Here is an 18476-nt window from a genome sequence, read left to right as displayed (position 1 = left end):
TGGAAGAGTAAGGACTAGAGTTAAAGTCTTCAAGAGGAATTTTTACAGATGATCTTGATGGTCGGCCTTGTCTATTTACGTTTGTGTGTATAGTTTCAAACTGGACCAATTATTTACCCTACTTTTCGGACTACACAGGATTAAGACAATTATTTACCCTGCTTTCCGACTTCTACGTAAATGGGAGGTGAAACGCATTTGGTTCGATCTTGAATGATAGATTTTTGGGGCCCAAATATGTGAAGTCCCTATTTTTTTGTGCTTGTTCTTTTGGGTTGCAAATAGTTAGCCCTTTTCAACCCACCCAACCCTTGTGCTTTGAGATATTGTGTTAATATTTACAGAGCCTTCAAAGTTAAATACGCCTTGTATTAGCGATATTGTGTTATTATTGGGAGCTATTTAACATCCAAAAATGTTTTTTTTTTTTTAATAAAAAGTTTCTCTCTTTCTCCATTAAAAAAAAAAAAAAAAAAAAAAAAAAAAATCTCACAAAATGTTTACATACCGACATATTCAAACAATAAGAGTGTCGACAGAAGTTTTTATACACAACCCTCTTCAAACAAAAGTCAGTCACAAAATGCATGTAATGTTGCATTGGCTACATGGACACTTATTATTTCCTCTTCACTTTACTCAAAAAGTCCACATTTTCTGCACAACTAGCGGTGATTAGGGAGCTACTATTCCCTTTGTCATTTTCATGACTCTTGATCTGCACTTGGCCGTGTTAGAGGATTAGAATTTAGGAGTTCCTCATTTTGGATGTCATAATAAGGGTACTAAACACTGGTGAAACGTACCGGAAGAAAGTGAGGTTGCGTTGTGTGGTGGGGGTCTAATACCTTTTTGGAGTGAAAGATTTATTCCACATTTCCACCCTCTAAATCTGTGAAAGATCTGATTGACATTGGTGTTTCACTACCGCTTTGACTAATTGGCTCACCAATGGTGTTGGCCAAATCTTAACCCTTTTATAGGGCTATAAAAAATGATTACAGTTAATGTATGCTTTTAAGGCATACACATTAACAATCTATTTTAAGAAATTTTTTATTGAGAATTAAAAAAGCTGTTAAAAAGTCTAACAGCTTTTTCAATTCTATTAAAAAATTTCCTAAAATGATTTACTGATATATGCTTTATGGGTATACGTTAATAAAACCTATAAGAAATTAGTAAAATATAACCCCTTTAAAATTTTGAAATAGCTTAGGTTTGGTTGGTAACTTGGATTTGAATTTGGTTTTGGATTTTAAATTAATAGATTTGAAATCCATTGATTTTAATTAGTTGTTATTTTAAATCCAAGCATTTTAAAGGTTTAAAATCATTGGTGAATTTGTCAAATCTAAATCCTTGACCTTTTTTAAACTTCCCAAACAAGTTATTTGGATTTTAATCATCTAAATCCAAATCCAAATACTCAAATCATGTCATCCAAACACACCATTAGAGTATTCTTCAGAAGGCAATTCTTTTTCACCCTATTTGATTCACAAATACTGTAATACAGAAGTTGAAAATCTTGTGACTTATGTCAGTATGTACTATGGATTGCATTTTCTATACTATTTTTTATTGGATATAAAATTTGACAAATTCATCAATGAATTGCATTTTCTTCTTATATTTTCCATTCTTTCAATTTTTTTTTTTAAAATCAAATATTAATATCTATGTCATCAACAAAATGATTAAATTTCAAGTTTCTATAGTTTAAAATTATGCATAAAAAATAAGTTTTTGAATCAAATAATAAATAATATCTGTTTGACACAAAATTTGATGTGTGTTAAGAATATTAAAAAAAAAAAAAAAAATTCAACAGTTAGATTTTCAAAATATGTAGCAATATTAATTTGTTTAGTAGCTTCAACTAAATTTGTAGCTATTAGGCTAGTTACAACCAAATTTGTAATCAAACTTTGCCCACGTACTATCATTTGCCATGATGGCTCATATGGTTAACCGTGTGATCCACTCATTCGATCACCTGCATGAACAAATCAATTGAACCACATTCATGCTACCCGAAAGTTTGTGAATCAGTGGATGTCACTTTCTTTCGTGCCACCTCAATGGTTGCTACAAGTCTCAGATTTCGATTGCTCTAAACCCCTTTTGGTATTTGGCAGGTTAAAATGTCTGCGACTGATATGAAAAGTGGCTTTTTCGGGTTAGGTTCAAACCCAATCTCGGGAAGAATAGTGATTTTCCTTACTCATCCATAGATAGTACATAAATCCTTTTCAATATAACACATATAATTAGTGATTACCTAAATCAACGGTTCACCCTCTCTTCTAAAAATATTTTTTTCGATCGTCGATATTTTAATCTACATTATCATTTATTTGTAATGATTTTTAAGAACTATTCTTTATAGACCATATATAATATTTATTTGTGATATAATATTTGATAAAACCTAAACAACTGTATAACAAACCAATAAGCCTAGAGTAATAACAATTTTTGCAAAATATTTCACAACTTGGTAATAAGTTGTGAATATTAGTAGATGATAAATTAAAGTAATATTATTAATAGACCCAGGTGGAAACTAATAAAAATTTATCAAATTAATTATTATAAAATATATTGTATTTGTAGTATTATTTGATGGACAACTTATTTGACAACTTGTTGATGTAGCAATTTGTAACTTGTAAGTAGTAAACAATCATTTATTAACTTTTAAACACAAAATAAATAATTAAAAAATTGAAAACATTATTTATTATGTTATTGACGTGACATTACCAATGTTAGGCCCAAAGACTCCTCTCAAGATTGAGATTCCTGTTACAGTAGCAGGAAAACCAGATTTGACTCTTGTTCATCATGGTGAAGTCCTTTTAGAAACCAAACTTTTAGTTTGCCTTTAAAATTTCACTTTCCAAAGAATCTACATTCATGCTTCCCTCGCAATGGCATGAACCCATTTGTGGCGGCACTTCAACAAAAGTCTCACATGCTTTTTGAACTCTTTTAATTGTCAAAAGGTCCCCCCTCCCCTCTGATAACCAAACTCACCTCCTTACTTCAAACTCTAAAACACTATAAATTAATAGAATCAGGCACACAAGTAAACTAAGAAATACATATTCCTAAGCCTAAAAGACTAAGCCTAATTTTAACCATATCAAACATGGGTAGAGGAGAGCAGGGTCTTGCCATTTTTCTTATTCTTTTTGTTTTTCTCTTACTGAATTTTATGCATCTTACAACAGAAGCGCGGCCATTGGATAACTCAAGGTCACGTAGTCATCATCTTCTTAGAGAGACGGGAGGCTTCATCGGGGCGGAGAAGAACTCGGGGCCAAGTCCTGGCAATGGACACAGATTTAAAAGCCTTCATTCTCTGGGAGAGACCAAGTACTCTGGACCTAGCCCTGGCATTGGACATGAGTTTGTTACAGGCAACAACAATTAACTCCATCGTCATATTGTTCCTTTTTAGCTTATATATATATATATACAAATAAGAAGTTATGGTGTCACTGTAATGCCCGTTACTCTCTTGAATAACTGCGCAATTGGTGCACATAGTTTTAATGTATGTTGTAAATGTGCTGAAAAGTTACGATTGTAAAATAGAGCTTGAGACTTCCGTTTGTAATTGCATAGCCACAGGAAGCTATAGCTCATCCATGTAATGTCATTGTCTTCCCGCCAATCTTCATCTATTGCCATTATAGTATATGCCCATAGTCTCGTTTACTTCTTTCTCTTCTTCTTTGTATATTTATTACTATTAATTTTTGAGTTTCTTTTTAACTTTCCTTCCATGCTTTTACCACTGTTGCATTACCAATCAGCTCATTCCATATATCCAAGTCCTATGGAAAAGGGAAAGGACCACCTGAGGGAAGGGTAAGCTGAGAAGAAACTTGAAGGATTGATTTGATGGCAGTGTGCTTAGGTTTGTGGAAGCAAAGAGGGCTTGGACGTGGTTCTCAAAGAGAAGTGAATATTGTTTCTTGTACTGAATCTTGTTAGTTGTTGTTTGTTTGTTTGTTTGTGTTTTTTATTTTTTTATTTTTTACACCTTTAGACCTTTGCACTATTTCAAAATAGTCTTATATTCTTTGAAACGTTTTATCTTGATCCCTATATTTTAAGTAGCGTAAAAAAAGTCTCTATTATTGACTTCTGCTTTGATTTTAAGTTGAGATTGTTTAGTGAAATCCTAGAGATTTTGATAGCAACAAAGAAGGGAAGAAATTAGTTATTCAATTACTTTATTTGCTTTTTTTACTTTTTTATTTATATTTGTTTTGAGATTAAAAAAAAAAAAAAATCAAATCAAAGCATGAGTTAATGGTAGAGACCTTTTTAAGGGTGTCCACCTAGACCCAGACCCGGACTTGATCCAACCAATCATATTTGACCCACCCGTGATTGACCTGAGAGCTCTGGCGGGTTGGTGGCGAGTTACAAAACCTAGAAATTGACTCCAGGGGGTCGGTTGGCGGGTTCTCTCCTCTAAAACCCTCTTCAACCGACCCGACCGGAACCTTACCATAATCTTACGAAGTAAGAATTTTCCAGGGAGAAGCAAGAATTTTCCGATGAGTTTTTGGTCAAAATACTTAAGATTTTTATGAGATTTATGTTGGATTTGGGGGGATATCACTGAATCTAGTGAGATCTTAGCTAGATCTGGTGGAAATCTCATCAGATCTAGCGTGATCTCACCAGATTTGGTGAGATCTCCACCGGATCTGGCGAATTTTCACTTGAAATCAATTATTTTGGTTGGATTTTTCATCGTGGACGGTTTTGACCGAACCGATTGTTTTCTGATGCAAATTCGACCACTCCGATCTGACTCCCTCACTGGTCGGCGGCGGGTCAGAACTTCCTCCACTAATTCTGTCGGGTTGGTCTCGGGTTGGGTACAAACCCGACCCGAACTGACCCGTGGACACCCCTAGACCTTTTGACACAAACTTAAAAGTATAAGGACTAAAATCAAGGGAGTAAATTTCGTATCAAAGATTGTTTCGATTTTTCCAGGAGAATGAAATTGTTAGGTTTTAAATATTTAGTCTTAAGTTCTAAATATGTTGTATGTTGGCAAACCGATAACAAAAACTTGTCTAGGATTAGATCTTAGAATCTTTGAATTGTTTTAGACATTGCTCAAGTTGAAACAAGTCAAGATTTAAGAACATACAAGCTGTAGAAAGAAGAATTAAAAATCTGTCAAGCTTGACCAATTGAGAGAGACCTTCGACTGATTGAATTATGATCTGTAGAATTTTAAATAAGGCTCAATAGCCTGCAAAACGTTTAGTGTTTAAGTCCAACACTACTAGGTATAAAATGAAAACTCTAATACACGTTTTTCAAATCTTGAGAGTTACTCCTATAAGATTTGTGAGGTTTTGTAACCTTCAAACTCTACAAGTACCTACCGAAGGTCAAATTCATATTGCTAGTACCAGTGGAGTAAAGTTGTAGCTAAGCCTTTAGCTATCAAGCATACTAAAGATCAAGGCATGAACAGGTGGTTCATGTGAGAACAGATTCAGATCAAGGAAGTCTATGGAGTTCAGAGTCTAGTTTGGTAACCGTGTTAGATTTACTACAAATTGTTATTCTTGATTGTAAATCTCAACTTGATATAGTGGATTGTTCTCTTGGGATAGTCCCTCCCCCCCCCCCCCCCCCCCAGTAGGTATTTTACCTTGAAACAAGATGTTTCATTGATTTTCCTAAGTTATCACATCTTGTGTTATTTATTTTTCCGCTGTATTTATTTTATGTGATGAATGTTTAACTTAGATCTGAATAATTAAATTAAGTAACAACTTGGCTTATATATTAGGTTAAACAAATTGTGTTTTCCAGGGGCCTAAAACTAAACAAAAATATTTCGGTACCGGTTGATACCAATATACTATTTCGGGATTACTGCTATTTATATATTTCTTTACATAAATATATATTAGTATTATTTATGTAAGTATGAATTATTAATTTTTATGTTTATCAACATAAAATTTAAAATCCACATATTTTATAAGCCTACATATATATCAGCTTAAGTACATTATCCAATATACTAGATTAAATAAAATGTTTTTTAATAATTTTTTATTATTGTACCGGCCAAAATGCCAATATCGATTGGTACAACTGAAATAGGCCGGTACAACTCGGTATTTTTTCCAGTATGTTTTAGAGGAGTACTAGTACTAGTTTAAAGGCTGATATGGTATATTTCTTTGATACATCCGATACATACAGCTGGTACCAGTATGGTATTGACTTTTTTGATTAAAATGAAACATTTCAAAGAATGATGACCATTTGGAAACATATGACAAAGGCTGAGAACTAAAGATGTAATTAAACCTAAAATTAATTATACCTTATGTGTCCATTCATTCCTAGAAATTATATATATATATATATATATATATATATATGAGTTGGGTTTAAGTTACACCTATTGTAATCTAAGCAATGTTACACCACTCAATATTTCTTAATTGGATGTGAGTTTTAACAAATCCACCGTTAGATTACATTATTTTCATATATTCTTCATGCTTATAAAATTTTTAGGTAATCAAAGATTAATAGCCATGTCATCAATTAATTGTTTAAATTTAAGTATTTATAGTTTAAAATAATGCATAAAAGATGAGTTTATGAATTGAATAACAAATTACATCTAATTGATATGAAAATTTGCATGCATGTTAAGAACATATAGAACATGTAATTCAATCGTTGAATTTTCAAAATATGAATTTAATAAGAAGTTATTGGATGGTATAACGTTTCTTAGAGTTACACTAGGTGTAACTTGAACCCAACCCAACCCTATATATATAAAAACTAAAGATGTAATTAAACCTAAAATTAATTATACCTTATGTGTCCATTCATTCCTAGAAATCATATATATATATATATGTGTGTGTGTGTGTGTGTGTGTGTATTTATTTATTTATTTAAAGCCAACACTAAGTGAAAATTCAATTTGATTCTAGAAGTAGAGTCTAATTTTGTGTCCTATGTCTTATCTAAATTTTTAAAAAAATTTTTGCCAAGCAAGTTATTTGGTGCAAAAGATGAATAGTTCAGCATAAATGAACCATAAAAACCCCAATCATTCATCTAACTATACTTTTATACTATCCTTTACTTTGCAATCATCTACATTAGTATTTATACAAATAACTACTCTGTTAAAATCCAATTTGTTCATCCGTTTTAAATCCAAAAGTCATAATTTTGGAGTTTGGATTGCTCCAAATTGACTCCATGCAAGAGAATACTACTTTAAAACATTTAAAGAACCACAATAAACAAGTTTGTTCTATTTATCATCTAAATAAGTGAATACTATATCTTGGGAACTTTTTCAATGGCTTAAATTTGCCTTCCCCATGCAAGACATGATATTAAGATTTTTTATCACATATATTTTTTTTTATTAACTTACAATTGGGTTTAAACCTGTCTTTTATTTGCAATTTTCCAGGATTGTCCTCATTTTTGTAGGTTGTCCTCATTAATATGTTTTCTATTTTGCGTGCAGTAGCGGGTGCAGTACAATAATTAGCTTGCGTGTTTATAAGTATCCAAAGGATTGTTTCAAAATTCCTCCATTTATTTTCTTTTTTCCATCTTTTCTTTTGTTTTGAGAAAATTTACTTATCATGTCTCAATTTTCTTCCATATATTTATATTTATACTATTCACCATTCACTCAATATAAATATCTATTAATTATAGTCACGTTTTTTTGACCTATAGTCACGTTTTTAAAACGTGGCTATAGAACGTTTTTTTTGTAGTGAAATATGCTCTAAGATAAACTATTATGCTATTTATATTTTAAATCACTCGTGTTTTAATAATTTAATAACTCTTAATTTGTTGACATCATTTTTTATGGTCTTCGCATACATGGCCAAGTCTATCTGAATGAACAAGACATAATGCATAAGTAATGTTTTCTTCCCGTTTGAGAAACAAACACACACACAATGAAAGATTGTATTAATAAATATTTTCAGGTTCCACAATGAAGATTGTATTTATTTATTGAACACAATAAAATAATTATTTAAAGTATAGTCATGATAACTCGTTTGATAATATTTAATATCACAACCCACACACTAGATAAAAGATCTAACCGACAGATAAGTCAATAAAATTCATGACATAATACAACTTCTACATAACATTAGTTTTAGGCTAGAATTGCCCTAATAGACATAACCTTACAACCCAAATATAAACTGATAGAAAATCAAGAACTACAATTTAAAAATAACTCAAATATTCTGATGACAAATGGGCAGAATAATTTTATTGCACAACTCTAAAGAACATAATTCAAAACAAGCAAACTAAAAGTATAATCTAATTTTAGCTCTCGCATCAACTTGAGATTCCTTCAATCGAATCTGAAAACCATAGCAAGTCATAAATGTGAACACACCTCTATAAAAAAACAGTTGCTAAAGAAGAACCTGAAAAAAAGGCTTCTATTAAAACAAGCTGGAAATAAGTAATATATAAATACAAGAAAGGATGTTTGTTGAAAAATAATAATAATAATAATAATAATAATAACAGACATGAAATATATAAAAGCTTATTTTGTTTGTGGTTGCACAAAGAATGGCTATCAAGTAGCTTTAGTCATTAAGTAAATATATATGATAAGGAGAAAAATCAACCTCGTCCATCATATAGCAAAAGAAGAGAAATTTAGCATTGTCCATCAAGCTAGCTTTGTCCATCAAACCAGCTTCGTCCATTAAGCCATGATCGTCTATGTGACGAACAACTACAACATACATTGAATGAGTTCCCCATAAATGACATAAGTAATGGTTAACATGCCAGACAGGTAAAAGTGTAACCGACGGACCAACGGGCAGAAAACCATTGAAGTCTATAAACTTCTACATTCATTACTGATGAATTATTAATATCATTCATCTCTCGACAGACGAATTAAATGCTATTCAATACAAGACATAACGTACGGACATCAACGACGAACGAAACCAAAAAAGACATTCAATGTCCTAGACAACTAAGGAGTAACGTATGGGCATTAATGAACAAATAGCTGTTGGCAGACAATAAAAAACAACCATTAATACCAACAGCTCCATATTTCATGAATGTAGATATTCATTTAGACAATGAAGACAAGGGCTATAAAACCCACACAAACCAAAGCGCCGGGGGAGGGATTCTCATCCCAAAAGGTACACATAATTCTCACCCCAAAAACTACTCCTAAGCTGAATTCTCTTGCAATACACTTCAACTGAATCTCATTCTAACTTAATTATCGGAGGGTGTTTTCAATACACAATTCTCTATTTCATATTTCATATTTCATTGCAAGTTCGTCTCTGGACGAATCCAACGCCTTCACCCATCTGCATTGACAAGGAGAGAAGAATAGCACCAAAAGCTATAAAGCCAGAGAAGAATAGCATAACAGGTTCATCTCTAGACGAAGCCAACGCCTTCATCCATCTGTATCAACAAGGAGTTCAAATTGACGATTTTTTACATCATCAGTTTGACGCTGTCTATGAGGAACATTTGCAAAGCCATACAATTTCCCTTTGTATGACAAAAAAATTCCTTTTAACAACAGATGGATTCCACAGCACAGCGAATTTGCAGGATCTCATGGCTACTGTGTTGAAATCGTCCATCCATATAGACGAGGATTAGCCATCACTTTACTCCTGAGATAAAAGTTCATATGATCCAAACTTGATTGATGGCTGGTGTGTTGTCGCAGGCAACCAAAAATAAAACTTATACTCCTAAAAATATATATAGTAGTGCGAGTAAGGATCGTTCCCATGGAGGGGGGGGGTGGAGTATAATGAAAACAATTTTAAGGAAAAAAAAAAAAAAACTAAGGAACAATTCAAATTAAAGTATCGAAATTAATCAAAAGAACAAACCTTGGTCTAAGCCAACATCCACCATCGGAATTTTACAACTGATCATCGATGCAAGTATATAACAATTCACACTTTGAATATTCACCATCGAAACAATTTTCCTATCTCTTCTTAGTCGTAGTTAATTAGAAAACAAGTGATCTAATAAACCCTAACTACTAAACAACCCAAGACAAGCGCTAAAGGTTTAATCTAGTAACAGCCTTAAGAATTAGAGAGATTGATGAAACTAAACAACACAAACACAAGTGGTTGCATTTAATTTAGTTGAGCATTCTTCCTAAGATCTAATAATTTCTGACGCAGCAAATCATTAAATCTTGGTTGCTTCACAAGTTAGAGAGATCAAACAATTACGGATTTAATATCTAACCTAGCAGTAGATTGCAACGAATAATAAACTAGTAGGCCTCCTAGTAATTAAACGAGACAATCATGAAAATAGGCACAGAAGAACATCCGATATTCAAATCATAAATTGAATAATGAAAACAAATTAGATCTCACAGTTTTATTGATTTCGAGGCTTCGGTTTCCTTTGGCCAAGTATAAAAGTTTAGCCAAGTAGGGTCATGATGAAAACTCAAAGGAAAAAATCAAAGAAGAAGGGAGAGACAGGCGTGTGTGTCCAATTCTGATTTCTCCTCCCTCTTTCCCAAGCCTACAAAATCTCCTAAAAATATTCTAAATAATAATATCCAAATCTGACTAATTAAGGAAAAATATAAAATAAATAAAATAGAGTCCTAATATAACTAGGAAAGTAGTGTTTTCAGCTAGAAATTTCGTGCATCAGATTTAGAAGCTTCTGAAAATAAACCCCATCAGATCTGCGTATTAGAATTCCAAGCAAAGGAACATTCCAGAACGTCAACAGTGCAGGTGCAGCAACTTCAAGCCCGATTTCGAGCTTGATCCAGCTCGTATCTCTCAAAACATGAAAGTTGTAGAGTTTTGTCTTGGCGTTCCATATCATTTTGAATCTTCTCAATCGGAGCTCGGATGAGAGAGTTATGCCTAGATTACGAAGTGATGTCAAAGCTGTCCAGAATCGCCCAATCAACTACGTTTTGCACTTAATGCCTCAATTTCCATCATAAATCAAAATATAAGAATAATGAGTACATTTAGGCACCAAATAAATATAAAAGACTAAACATTAAGGGAGAAAAATATGACATTTTGCATTCTCATCAATGGCATCAATCAACCCTGAAATTGGAAATCCCCCCACTGCCATAGAAAGGCAACTACAGACGCTCTCGGTTACCATTGAATGACTTACCCAGCGGAATGAAGCCCTAGTGCAACAAAATCAAGCATTGGTAGTACGAATCGAACAATTGCGGCAACAACGACCCAAAGCTAGTAACCACCAAGAATGCAGTAACCATCGCCAGTCAAGGAATGATCAACAAAAGGAGGAAATGAGATGATCTTACAGATCACCATCTTGAAAAGAAGAAATACCAATGGAACACAAAGCATGGTTCTGAAAAGAGAATAAGCCCTCCAGAGCAGAGGTCAAAGTTCACTAATTTCACTCCTCTAGTGATGCTTGTTGACCAAGTGCTGAGACAGAAAAAGGACAAACCTGGTTAAAGTTGGCACAAACCAATTAGAACAACAGCTGAATCTCAAGATAAAAGTAAGTATTGTAGATTCCATCAAGATCATGGCCACAATATTGACGAATGCAGGCACTTGAAGGAGAGTCCATGACTAGTCAAAGGAAGCTTCAGAGGTTTGTACGATGAGAAGATTATTAGAGATGATCCTATGGAGATAGCAACAACAGAGAAAAAGAACCAAGTCCCAATTAAGTTAAAGCCCCCATTGGAGAAGTACAAACGATCTCTAGGAATCACGGCGGGATGATCTTTCAAATCATTAAGGAAAGCCTACATGAGGGAAATAAACATCACCTATCATCGTCTTCCATCCTCCAAAGCACCCAGAAGAGACGATCCAAATATTATTTTCACCAAAAGAGAGACTAGAGGGATCAGATAGCCTCATGATGGTCCCTTGGTAATTATGTTAAGGATATAGGAGTATAACATTCGTTGAATCTTGATCGACAGTAGAAGTTTAGCGGACAATGAAGACAAGGGCTATAAAACCCACACAAACCAAAGCGTCGGGGGAGGGATTCTCATCCCAAAAGGTACACACAACTCTCACACCAAAAACTACTCCTAAGTTGAATTCTCTTGCAATACACTTCAATTGAATCTCATTCTAACTTAATCATCGGAGGGTGTTTGGCAAACGTCACACCGGTGTATCTATATTTCTCTATTTCATATTTCATTGCAGGTTTGTCTCTGGATAAATCCAATGCCTTCGCCCATCCACATTGACAAGGAGAGAAGAACAGCACCAAAAGCTATAAAGCTAAAGAAGAATGGCATAACAGGTTCGTCTCTGGATGAAGCCAACGCCTTCATCCATTTGTATCGACGAGGAGTTCATACTAACGATTTTTTGTATTGTCAATATATATATCCAGAATTTTTTCATGATACTCCATAAATGATAAATTGAAAAGATACACCGAGTTATCCTATATATGTTATGTAATTCTAGTTGTGTTGGATTAGCTCACCAATCATAATCGCAATCTTGGACTTCCACGTCACTATTAACTATGGTCTCTCGAAATTGATACAACAACATTGTTTATAAGGAAAACTATTTATATGATTCTAGAATCTATGTATGCTGGCAAAAAATTCTCATACGTGGACTTGGTGGTCTCATAAGTCCTAACTGTACATGTTTTAGGATTCCTTCTTTGTAAGGACTTGCCATGCTACAAACGTTTCAAAATCTTTCATGTTTTGTCTCTAGCACCTTCTAAATCCTATAGTTTAACTCAAGCATATATAATCTAAACAATTAAGAGTTAGACTTTTTTTGTGCGATCAAAGTTTAATTTTGGTCCATAAAACCAAGTAGGTATGGACCAAAATCCTATACCTATGTTTGTATTGGATTTAATCCGAATGATTTGAACATATGTAAATGTTTGTAACAAAAAAATATGATGTTCATACACGCATACACACAAATAGAGAATGAGAGAGAGTAAAAGATAGAGTAGAGTATGAACTTTCTTACCAAATCTAAAATAGAAGCGGGGTCTTCAATTATGAGTATGAATGAAATCTCAGAGCTTGACGAGGTTCTTCGAATGACATACGACTAAACAAGTTGAAAGATCTTCGAGACTGAGTTTATGTGGCCTTCTGTGCAAGTATGAACGCACTCTCGAGCATAAGGAGCGTCATGTATCATCATGCAGCGTACAAATTCCTAAAAAATACATTCTGTTTCATCATAAATATCAGATTCTGGATAATGCAAACAATGTAGAAATTTTTTCTCCAGTTTTTTTCAAGGTAATCATTACGAAATGGTAAGACTTCAACCTTATCAAGGTAAGAGTGATGGGAAAGCGAGATTGGAAGTGAATGTGGAGTGAAAGAGAAAGAGGCAATTAGATTTCACTAAAAAAAAAAAATCAACTTCATTATTACCACCATAAGGTTTCTCATAAAATAGTAAAAATACCCAGCCATTGATTTTTTCTAACTTTTTTGAAGTTAAAATTAGAACAATAATGAAGTTAAATTCAGAATAATAAATAAGGCTTAGACCCTTATGCCTTTTATATAGGGTGTTTTTTTTAAGTGATGTCTTATCTATTTTTGAATGGTTAGACCACCGCGCATCCTTAGTGCGGTGGTCACTCCACAAGTATAAGTACTTGTGGGGTGTGGAGGTAATGATTAAGATTCAAGTTTTCAAGAAGGAACTTCATATACATACACTTAGATTAGGCTAGAGTAAACTTTCTATTTTGTATATATATACAAAGAATGGCTAGAATTTTTTTTTAAAAAAAAAGAACTTCATTAATATTTTGATTTGTTCTCAAAACAAATATGTGTAGTTTAAATAACACTTTTAAGTTTTAATTAAAGTGAGAGTAACTTCTATTTTACGTAATGTCCTTTTTTTAGGGTCACAAGTTTCATAATAAATTAGATGTTAATATGTGACGTTTCGCAAAAGCCATGTATACTTGTAAGAGTTAAATTAGTTTCAAATGAATGTATGAGAAATGATTTAACTGTCTTAGTATATTAGATGTAACAACACATCGTAACAGTTTTGAAAATAGATACTAGTTAAAAAACATGGCAACTCATTCCATAATATATAGAGTTCAAACTATGCTAGTATTCATTTATATATTTAATCATACAGTGTATAATTAGATTTATAAGGGAAGCTATTGCTAAAAAACTTATGTTAATGTAGAATAAAACTTATAGGAAGAAAAAATGGTTCTTGCAAATTTTGAAGAATCATTTCTTGAGGCCGATTTAATTAATCAACTCAATCATGTTAAAATATATATTTTTAGAAGGGTAAGTGTTAGACCATAAAAAATCAAGAAAGTCTTCCATTCAAATAGACGACCATAAAGGTCTTCCATATAGAATGATGTTCTTACCAAAAAGATTGTTCATACAAGAAGACCATCTTCCACCACTAGTTGTCTAGCAATGAATGAAAAGTGTAATTGACGAGGGCATTTAATGATGTAATGGATAATAGTTACCCAACAACAACATGCCCATTAAATCATTAGACATTTCAGTCAGAACAATAAATGATAAGTATCGTCTAGAGCCAACATTCAATGTTAGCATTTATGGAAGAATAATGGCTAATGGACAAATAGCCATTGTCAAATTAATTTGGTTAGATGTTATGCCAATAAGATAAATGCATAATATTAATTGACAGACAGTTAACAGTTGTAAGATATGACTATAAAAGGTAACACATCTCTATAGATAAAGGTATGTTCACTAGATGTGCTTTAAATCCTAAAACATGCTCCACGAGACACATAGACTGTTTTTAACTCTCCAAACTACCATATTAGTTCTTTGGAGTCTTGACTTAAGCGTTAGAGACTCTTAGGCCGGTGCCACACCAATGCCCCCTTTGATCTTCCCTCTCTCTTTTGCAGGCTCGTTAAATCTTCCAACGCCATTTCTTTGAAAAGATTATCCATCAACATCTTTGGACAAACTACCTAACTAAAGGTGAATTTTCACTCTAACAATAAGATATTGAGTTAACACTTAAGCAATACTGTTGGGTTATAGATTGACCATATTTAATTAATCCAATTATCCAAACTGATTAATTAGTCAAATTACATGCAAATCAAATTAAGGCATGATCAAATCACCAAACTAAAGAGAGTGCAGCAAAAATAAAATTAACATGCCGATTTGATCACCTTGGGCAAAACTCTCACAAACAAAACTCCATCAGGTGAATTTCAGGTTAACACTCTCAAAGAATCCACTTTCAAGAAAAAATGGTTACAAATATAAGGAATCTACCCTACAGGTCTATCTCAAAGTACCTACATACAGTAAAACCTATTGAGCTATTCTAGTCTCAACTCCAATCTTTAATTGGACTTGATCTTGTAGAAGACTTCTCATTTGCACAAATTTCCCTATCCGTGACCGACTCCATAACCTTTTTTATTGTTGCAGTGTAGACACTCGATTTTACACCATAATTTAATTAAGGAAGATGGCTAGAGTGACCATTCATATACCTGACATTTAGAGTTGCATTACATGTATTAATTAATTCATTTCATAAAAATGATCTTAAGGTTCTAATGGTCGTGACGATGTGTCCGATTTCCAAATTGGACCGTCAGATTGAAAGATATCACTTGGTCAAGTTTGCACGGTCTGCATGCACTTTGTTTGGGTAGAACCAACGACGCATGATTAATTTAAATTAATTCTAATTGGTTAAACAATTAAAATTAATTAAATAATTTTGTTATTGGTTGTTAGTCAGTGTCAAATAGACTTGCTTGCATGGGAATAAAGTGGATTATCAAATAACAAAGAAGTTGTGGATAATCAAGACTTTTTGGAATATTTATCTATAAGATAATTATCGCTTAAAGACCTGAAATCCAGAAAAGGGGATTAATTTTTAGAATACGAATTAAAAATGCGTCTAAGTACAATTCCCAGCTCAAAAATCCTCACAAAAGGAGTTTAAATTGGACCAAAACTCAAATGTGGACTTGGCACTCTCCAAGTGCCGATTGGCACAAATTTGTGGCTCAGCCCGAGGACTCCTTGATTGAGATAAATCCTATCTTTTTCAATTTTTTAGAAATAAGGACGCGTTCCAATTCGTATCTGATCATTCAGCAAATTTTTCAAAGCTTCCCAACCTCTATAAATAAAGGAAACAAATCAAAATTAAGGGTTCTTCTCTTCCGACTTTTCAATTCCCCTTACGTTAAAGGCGTATTTTAGGCTTTTGCTTTGGGAACTTCTTTTTTGTAAGTAAAGTTTTTTAGGCTTCAAAGAGGTGAACAAATTTCTTTGAATCCTAAAATATTCTTTCATTAGAAGAGCACGCTCATGCAAGAGGTATTCTATTTTTCTTCTTCCTTTTCTTCTTTCATTAATTTTGGTTATTGTATGATGCATAAATATGTTTAGCATATTCTTATTATGTCTTGTTCCTAATATATAATTGCCATGCTTAAATACGTTGCTAGAATTTTCTTTAACATGTGCTTAGGTGTTTGTTTATTGTAACTCTTTTTCTTAAGTTTCAAAATCTACAATGGCTAACAAAATTCTTTTTTAAACACAAAAACTAATTTGTATTTTTCAGATCTGATTTTCTCTAAACACAATAACTGATTTGTATTTTTCAGATCTAATTTTCTCTAAACACTATTTTTTTTTTTAAACACAAAAACTGATTTGTATTTTTTTTATCTGATTTTTTCTAAACATAAAAACTGAACTGTATTTTTCAGATTTGATTTTTTCTAAATACAAAAATTGATCTGTATTTTTTAGATCTAATTTTTTTAAACACAAAAATTGATTTGTATTTTTCAGATCTGATTTTCTCTAAACACAAAAACTGATCGATACTTTTCAGATTTTATTTGTTTTTAAACAACTCAAAAATTGATCTGCATTTTTTCAGATCTGACTTTTTTAACACAAAAAAATTGATATATATTTTCATTAAATGCAGATCTAATTTCTTTAATACAAAAACTGATCTGTATTTTTCAGATATGATTTTTTTAACACAAAAACTTATCTATATTTTCATTAAATACAAATATGATTCTTTTTAGAAAAAGTTTTCTTTGTTACGAAATTGCAGAGTTTGAAATTTAAAAGAAGGAATTGAAAGTTAGGTTGAAGTCTTGTATCTTTTTTTTTTTTTTTTTTCTCTCTCTCTCTCTCTTACATAAAAAATAGATCTGATTTTTCTTGATACAATCACCTTTTTAACTTTGCACAAAACAGATCTGATGCTTTTTAACAAAAATCTTATTCTTTATTTTACATAAAAACATATCTAATTATTTACAAACCAAGTCTTATTCTTTTAATTTCCAAAACAGAACTGAATTTTCTTGAAAAAGAGGACATTCATAAGGCAAATTTATTTAAATTAATTTTGTTAAGTGTGTGTCATGTGTGTTCAACATATCATTCAACATCATGCAAAAAAGGGTATATTGGTTATTAGAGTCTAGAAGAACAGACTCTATCAGGGCAGAATGGTGCCTAACAAAAATCTTATTCTTTATTTTACATAAAAACATATCTAATTATTTACAAACCAAGTCTTATGCTTTTAATTTCCAAAACAGATCTGAATTTTCTTGAAAAAGAGGACATTCATAAGGAAAATTTATTTAAATTAATTTTGTTAAGTGTGTGTCGTGTGTGTTCAACATATCATTCAACATCATGCAAAAAAGGGTATATTGGTTATTAGAGTCTAGAAGACCAGACTCTGTCAGGGCAGAATGGTGCCTAACACCTTCCCATTCCATAACCTAGCCCCCGAGCTTAGGGTTTTTGGATAGGTAGATTAATGTTTTGTTTTTTAATTTTGGTAGATTGTAACTAGGACCAAAGCTTTGTATTCTTTTGCATAGATTGTAATTAGTACCCAAAGCCTTGTAAGGTTAATTTACCAAAGTTGTACTTTTCTTTATTCAATAAATGACAATGGAGTATTTTGATAATGTAATTTGTATTTATTTTTTCTTATTTTTTTGTATAAAAAATAAGTGGCGACTCCACACCACTTACCCAAAAAGAGAGGTGCTCTTAAAGGCACCCAAATCTCTTTTTTAAGAGCACCCCAAATTTTTGTAGTCTCTCACATGTAGTTTTTTAGAATTCTTCAATCAATGCTTGGATGAACTGGAAGTAGCTTAGTACAAAACCCTAGGTGCATAATCATTGCAACAACTCTTGTTATATGTGTGTCTCTCTGTGTCTATGATGACATCTATAAAATATGTCTTTTATGTGTTCTGAAACCCTAGTACAAGGATCCCTAGAAAGCCTTGTCATCATGGGCCGAAAAATGAATTGGGAA

The sequence above is a fragment of the Quercus lobata genome, chromosome 11 (assembly GCF_001633185.2).
Source record: "Quercus lobata isolate SW786 chromosome 11, ValleyOak3.0 Primary Assembly, whole genome shotgun sequence".
NCBI lineage: Eukaryota > Viridiplantae > Streptophyta > Magnoliopsida > Fagales > Fagaceae > Quercus > Quercus lobata.
This window is presented reverse-complemented; position numbering follows the sequence as displayed.